The following is an 8,032-nucleotide window of genomic DNA, read 5'->3' as shown; positions in this document are numbered from 1 at the left end:
TCCGGCGAGGACCGCAAGCGACCGCGGGCGGTGGCGAGGGCTGCGGGACTTCGGCGTTTCCCCAGTAAACAAATCTTTTGATTACTTTGACTTGTGAAAAACGAGAGGAGGAAAGAAACGAGGCTCCCGCACGCCGCCTTCCACCCACTTTAAGGGGATTCCAGTTTCGATGTCAGGAGATTCCTGAACCCTCTTTGCTCTCGGAGGAGGAAACGCGCGCGCGCGCACACACGCACGCTCGGGGCCACACTCACACGCCCTCCACGAGCACACACCACCAGACTTCGGTTCCCTATGCCCCAGAACGGTGACGGCGGATTGGCATCTTGGAAGCGATGCAAGAGCGATAAGGCTGGCGCGGGCCCGCGGAAGCTGCAGGAGCATCGCTAGGTGTTGCCGCCACCAGGAAGCCGGGCTGCAGGTAGGTGCCAGCCGCGCCTCCCGTCGGCGCTGGGGACTCGGGCGGCAGCTGGAGGACCCGGGGTCCGGAAGCCCTCCCCTCTCCGGGAGTCGGGGGCTGTAGGGAGCTCGCCCGGGGAAGGCGAGAGGTGATAGCAGATGCTGGTTGGGCGTCCAGGGTAGGGGCGGGGGTAGAGGAACGCCGAGAGGGGATCTGAGCAAGTGAAAGGCGGTTCCGAGAGCCTTGCCCTCCCTCTCTCCTGTGCCCCATTTCTCTTAACACAACGAGCGACCCGGCCGAGGTTGAAGTGGGTTTTAATTCGACCCCTCAAGCAAACCAATCTCGGTTCGTAACCATTTTGGACTCCTAAAAAGAAGTTGGGGGTTGCGTTCAAGGGAGGATCAATGGGATGTCAGGTCGTCTTTCTGAAATCTCCACTTTCTGTCCACTTCTGATTAGTTAATTCTCGGGCCTGTCTGTAGAGGGTGGGTGTTTCAATGAGGCTATTGATTTCTCCGCCTCTAACCATTTTCATAAAGAATCTTCTTGATAAATTCTGGAGCCTCATCTGTGTAAAGGTTTATTTAGATTTGGTACCGGACGCTTTACTACTGAGTGAGATAAAGCTTCAGTAAAGGATACTACAGGAGAGCTTTAGGACAAGGATCATTTTAGGAACAGCGTTCAGAAAAAAACCAGCTTCGAGAAACTAACGGTTTTTCATTTATTTCCGCATAGATGCCTCTAGAATCTTGCTAATAGTACACGGTTTTTCTGCCCCACTGCTTTCCTGTCCCTTCCCCCTTCTATTCCAAAAGGCCAGGTTCCACCAAGAGGTGTTTTCTTTAAGCCACTGATCTTCACTTGTCAGTGGGGAACGTGTTATTTCCAGAAACTGCCTTTGTAAAGGAAAGTTTGAGATCCATTGCCCTATTTCTCCTAGAACTGCAGGCTGAGCTATCTAGTCCCCACTTGAAAAGGAGGAACTGTAGGTGCTTGCAGAGCCCCGTGGTAGACGTGATGCTTTCTAGTCAGTATTCCACCTCCTGAGCAAGTGTTAAACGATTGCCTGAAGTGTGTGGAATCACAGGTGTAGTCACTACAGTGGATAGCTAGCCTGTTTTCACCTGGTGCTGGGTGAGTTTGGCTTGTGGCAATAAGACAGAAAAGAAAATATCTTCTTTTTGTGAGTGTTAAATACCCTCTTGAATTTTGCAAACATCATTCTTGAAAAAAACAAAACCAAACAAACCTGTATGCAACCTTTGCTCTGAAAAGTACCCCCAAAGCAGTCAGTGTATAAGGGTCTTTTACTCATGACAGGATGAATTTTAATGACTATTGACTGCATGATAATTATCTGGCTCCTGTCTTCCCCAACTAGATTGTTTGAGACATCAACATTCAGACTATTATCAATTAACACTTTAAAACTGCTCTGTTAGGCAATGTAAGTTAAGACAAATGAGTAATTAATTGAAGATTTCTGGGTAAAGTCCTAAATGGCAATAACTAGCAAAGGATTCTGAAAACACTTCTAAAGGCTTTAAAAACCAGGGCATTAAGATTATTTGTATTTATTCCAGCCTTCCCATGTTTGCACATGTACTCTCAGACTGGTGAATCTTTTACAGTTTCAAATTTGGCACCTAAGATCCTTAAAAATGATCAGACACATTTAATCTTCCCTTTTCCTACTTTGTTCTGGATCTCTTCCCGGGTCAGTTAGTTGTTTGCATACTGACCTTTTTAGAGTCCTAATTTTTAAAACCATCTGTAGCCATTGAAAGGCCATTACGAACCACACTGGAGCTTATTTTATTTGCATTTTCTTAATTTTCAATGAAAATAATTAGATTGCATTATTTATAGACATAATACTATGAAAGCAGTGTCACACTGCCAACTGCTTAGACACAGTACTTTTAAGAGGCAGAACACAGTTTTAGTGTGTTGCTTTATTCAAATCAGGCATTTTTTGAGACTGAAATCTTGATTCTTGCCTTTAATACAGTTTTGTAATTTAGGATGCTTGAATTTACATATTTATACATAGTGCTATGATATATGTCTCTTATGGAAGAACCAAAAAACCTCGACGTGAAAGCAAACACCTGTAATGCTACAAGTTGTGCTAAAAAGGAACCTAAGCTTTCTGAGTATGTGTGATTTTGAATCTGAAAAGTATTAGCTATTTTAAGTGACAAACTGGAGAGTGAAGATTCGCTGAGATCCAACGGATCTATGTCAAAAAAGGTACATATTGCTTGGAGACTGCATTACAGTATTTACTAACCACCGAGTTATAAAAATATGATGACAACAGCTGTAAAAAGATCTGTTTTTAGACATGGCCACTTTTCCTTTTTAAAAATTTATGAAGTGATGAAATTCAGGGGGTGATAGAAGATTTTATGGAAGTTATTTTTTATAATATCAGAAAGGTTTAGTCGTCCTGGATTCTGTATCTTTAGTATTTTAATGATGATCCTTTACAATGTGTTTTTGAATATGTAAATGTTGAAAGTGCATTTTAAGTTTGATTTATCACTAATTGCAGGTTATGGATTATCCTATACAGGTAGGGTAAGATGTGCCTCTCCAGCATTTTCCAGACTTTTTTTTTTTTGTTGTTGTTTTTGTTTATCATGGGCCCTAATAAAAGGTACTGTCAGATTCTGCCTAAGTTCAGCTGTGGCAGCAAACTAATGGGCATTTGCCTCTTTAATGCATGTCCCAAACTAGGAATGTTCCAAAGTGTCATCAGTTATTTCTAATATATTTGAGAAGATGAAACAACCAGAAACAGTTCAGTGCCCCTGCTTTTACTTCTCCAGTATTTTATTAGGAATGCCTCATTAAATCGCATTATTCTGCAGCTGTTTTGTTCATTGAAGAGTCAAGTAAAAATAAGGAACTTTACTGTGCAATGCAGTTTTGTTTTCTAGGTGAAAAACCATAAGTTGAAGTAAAATAAGCATCTAACATAGCCCTCTTTGATCTATAACTGACATTTACAAATGCAGTTCATCAACTTGTTATTAGTAGGGTTCCATCAAAACAAAGAAGAAACGCATTAACACAGATTGCTGCTAGATATGAAGGCCAAGCCAGCTGAATCAACCTCATGTCTGGTCCACATACCTGTACAGCATTTCACATCCTATATCTTGCTTATGAACCATTGATTTTAATGCCATGTAATATGGTGACTTTGCTATTTTGCTGGAAAATTCTTTGGTTTAGTTTGAATTACTTAGAGCACATGGAACTGTATCACTGGAAGAGGAGGAATAGTCTCACAATGAGTTACTGTAAGTCTTTTTTAGAGAACAGTTTTACTTTGGGTTTGGAGTGCAGTCTGAAACAGGGGAGGTGGAAAGGTGGGCCTAGCAAACAGAGACCTAGAAATTAGTTTTGGTTTTTAGCTGTCATTGACCACTGATTTACTGGGTAATTTTTAGAAAATCTGATTCTGTTTATTTGGCACAGTGATTCAGTGCCCTGTCAGTGAAATATAGCTAACAATTCTTATCTTCTGCCTTTTCTTAACAGAAATTTTAAGAGGAATGGTTAGACTTCATTGGAATGTGAAGAAAAGTGGTATCTAAATACTTTTCTCTGCAATATGAATCTAATCTCTACTTCTATACATATATATGCACATGCATACATACATATGCTTTTAATGGGATCCATGTAAAATACTGGTTTAGTATTGAAGGGAGAGGGAATGACTTTTAAAAAAATGTCTACATTTTTAAGGTACCTAGTTTTTCACTATTTTTCATGATTTGACCTACAGTGCAACTGGGTAACCATGGTTTAACAAGGTCATTTATAATTGAGTTTTACTCTTTGAGCCACAGTTGCAGGCAGTATTTTTTCTCTTCAGTTTTTCTTTCAGAGATATTTTTATTCATTAGGCTACAAATGCAAAAAAAAAAAAAATCAATTTTGTCTTCTATGTAGGGGTGCTTTGGGATGTGTTTATTGAGACTATGACTAGAAATCTCAACACATTTTAAACTGAATATATCTGTATTCTGTCTTTATTAAATATGTGCCTCCACAGTCAAAACAGAAACCGTGTGTTACATTAGAGCATACTATTCTGGTTTCAAATGGTATCTACAAAATTTCCAGAAACATATTGATATTATACTCCAAATTTGTTAAATTTCCTAAATGCACCCACTTCCAATGTGTATACCACGTCTTTGTTGGATTTCATCCTGTGCTGTAACTAGGCCACCTAGTCACTGGAATTAGTGAAAATCTAGCATATTTAGGCAATTGATTATTATTACCATTGAAAAATATAAGACTTTCAGGTAACTTGGGATTCAGGTGAGACATGAGTCTATAAGCTATAAGGAGAGTATTCCATTTTATTCACAATTATCCCTGTAGGGTATGAAATATAGATAGGGAATCATAGTTTATATGTTTATATTAGATAAAGTCCTTTTAATCACTTCCTTCAGTCTCCTAAATTACTCCATAGTACCTGTAATTATTTTATGATTTCCCCTGAATGGCCAGTTAGCAAAGGTACATCTCCCTTTCCCCTAGCAATAGCACAAACATACTTATCAATTAAATTTATATTTATAATGCTCCTTTTACACAGTAAATTTTGGAAACTCTTTACAGAGAGATTGGATAATGTGATAATGTTGCCTTCTTAGCAATTATGGTGGCTAAATTTAGTACTTTGACAAAATGGGGACAATCTGCCAAACAAGTCTTCTTTGCTCTTTTATCTTTGTGCTACGTAAAGCTAACTCTTCACATAAAGCCCGGAGAGTGCAAAGGTTTGTTTTACTAAATATTTTTATGAGTTTTTTTTTTTTTTGCTGCTATGAACTAGTCACTGTATAATTGCATGCATGTGCATGCAAAGATTCTAAACCTTCCTGTTTGCAGTGTTAATTGCCTGTGGCCTCCTGTCACTGCATATGGAGCTTTTTGTTGAGTTTAATAATACAGAACAGATTATGGAGCTGGCAGATTATGCCCCTCTTTATAAGTGAATTCATATAGGTATCCACAGTAGGCACTATGGCAGAAGATTTTTGGAAAAGTGTATATGTGGTTTGGAATTAAAGTTTTCAAGCAGAATGGCCTGGGCTATGAAGATACAAATGGATTATTTTTGGTGCAAAAAAACTGACCACTGAAAATTATTATTTATATGTAAAAACTGTGCCATGGTTTTATTTGGTTCTGGCTGAGTTTTTCTCCCTTTTTTTTAACATCCTTCTTGGAGATTCCAGTGAGAATTGTACTTAAATATTGGAGGAAGTAGATATTCTTTCTCTCTCCTGCTCTATTATGAAAAAGACCATCTATATAAGAAACGCAAGGTGTGTTATTTGTCCTAGTCTGCATTTTTCTGGTTTCATATTTTTTGTCTTGATGGATTGGAGTAAGCAAAGGCAGGCAACTAAAAATGGGTTATGTGGTCATAGGAATCTTAATAACAAAACCTCAACCTATTAATAGAACATTGAGACTTTGTTAGAATGGGTTCTTCAAGAGAGCAGGCCTCTTACAGCCCTAAAACTTGGGTCTACTCAAATAATAGAGCTTTATGGACTGATGTAGCAAATTTGTGATTGTTCAGATCAGAAGAATTCAGAAGTGGTCAATTCATATCATTTGAGGAAAACAACATATGTACTTATATTTTTAATTTATATTAGTTTATGACAGTTCCAAATTCATTTAAGGTGGAAAAACCTAGTTATTGTTACCATTTCTCAGTTTAGTTTTCCTTGTTGTAGGTGTATGATGGATGGCATACTCAAATTTGTTGGTGCTGAAGAGTTTAGTAAATTCCTCCTTAGAATGGCCATCAGACATATCAGTAGCAGTGACGTGGTCCTGCTTTTGTTTATATTTTCTTCAGAAAGTTGAGTTGAATTGAGCGAAACAGCTCTAACTTTAGCTCTCTTTTATGGTATAAAAGGAGAAAGGAGATAGATGATCCACCTTTAAGTCAGGCAATCCAAAGCCCAAGGGGAGAGTGAAAGGGCATTGAAATCTCATACTCCAGAAAACAGAGGCCCCATTTTGGGCAGCTTTAAGTTCGAGGAAAATTCTAACCTAATTTTTTTTTTTTTCAGACTTAGTTCTTGAAATGTTGTATCACAGTAGTTTCCTGCTAAGATACATATTTAGCATTATTGCAAACTCTTTAGATTGATTGTTGTGTGTTTATAAATACACCAGAACTGGATCAAAATTTAGACTTTGCTGTTTGAAGATATATTTGCTCATCGCATCATTTGTTGAGTGGTTAAAATTCATTGGCTTGCATTTTGGTTAGCAGATAAATTTTGAAAATCACTATTATAAAACCAATGTGGTGCAGTGGTGAGAGCTCTGTAGATGCTTTTCTAACTCTACCAATAAATAACCATGTAACCACAAGAAAATCAATTTATTTCTCTGTGCCTCAGTTTCTCAGCAATATATTTTCTTCCGTCAAATTTTCAAGATAATTAAAAATGTAATTTTTTCCTGTATTCTGACCTACTAAACATCGTGGTATGGGAAGTGTAACAGTATTCCAGGACATACCTTTATTCAGAAAGTCAAGGGACATCTAGCACAAAAAGTTCCTGGAGCACCAGTAAAAGTTCCATAAATGCTTTTCAGTAAGCAATTTGTAAAAGTTAAGCTTTATATGATTGGGATGATGATGATGATGTTAATGATGATTATGGTGATGACTAAAGACTATAGATGTAGGGATATAAAATTGAATCAGACTAACTCTTATTCTGTTTATCCATTTTGCCTAGTTTGCATGATGTTGTTTTGTTGCAAAACAAGTTGTGATAGGCCATGAGTCTTAGGCTTGTTGAGGTTACATGTCTCTTCTCTACTGCTGGTTTTCATAGTCACTGAGATAAAATGGTTTGGTTGATTAACCCAAACAGAACTAGTTAGCAAATGAATAATCTTCATATACCTGTTGATAATTAAACACATTCATTCAAAATCTGCATATGAACTTTAGAGAATTTATAATCCTTGGGAAAGTTCATTCATTTATTCAATAAGTATTTATTGAACACTCTCTAGGTGCTTGGGGTATTTCAGTAAGCAAAAAAGACAAAGATAAAGAATTCACTGTTTTAGTATAATACTTGAGGTTTTGAAATGAATCTGGAGGAATGGTTCAACAGTGTATTTGTGTTATATCTGCTCTTACTATTAATTCTTGTTTATAACTGTGAAGTACAGGTTCTGAAAAAAATTAAAATAGTTAAAATGTCTGAGTTGGAATGAGTTGTGAAGAAAAATATCACAGTGTGAATTTAAGGTGAGGTAATAATGTAGTTCAGTGGATTGATTCCAGCTCACAAGATCGATGATCAAACTAAGGGTGACACAAACAATGGCTCCTTTTCCTGAGTTATGTACCTGAAAGAGAGAAATTCAGATAGGCTGAATGACTTGAGATCAGTGACATGATGCTTCCTAGAGCTTCTTTTTTTTTTTTTAATTTAATTTAATTTAATTTTTTTATTTTTTTATTTTTTTAACATCTTTATTGGGGTATAATTGCTTTACAATGGTGTGTTAGTTTCTGCTTTATAACAGAGTGAGTCAGTTATA

At 37.5% G+C, this 8,032-nt stretch overlaps 1 protein-coding gene across 1 annotated transcript in view; it reads left to right on the top strand.

Annotated features, from left to right (window-relative positions):
- Positions 1 to 268: 268 nt before the first annotated feature.
- TAFA2 (TAFA chemokine like family member 2) overlaps positions 269 to 8,032 on the top strand; it is a 557,130-nt gene continuing 549,366 nt past the window's right edge. Inside the window, exon 1 of the mRNA XM_007455308.1 lies at positions 269 to 421. The gene's annotated coding sequence lies outside the window, so the exon portion shown is untranslated. The remainder of the gene's footprint in view (positions 422 to 8,032) is intronic.

The sequence above is a fragment of the Lipotes vexillifer genome, unplaced genomic scaffold (genome assembly GCF_000442215.2).
Source record: "Lipotes vexillifer unplaced genomic scaffold, Lipotes_vexillifer_v1.1 scaffold592, whole genome shotgun sequence".
Taxonomy (NCBI): domain Eukaryota; kingdom Metazoa; phylum Chordata; class Mammalia; order Artiodactyla; family Lipotidae; genus Lipotes; species Lipotes vexillifer.
The sequence above is the reverse complement of the archived record's forward strand: the minus strand, read 5'-3'. Positions and strand labels throughout refer to the sequence as shown.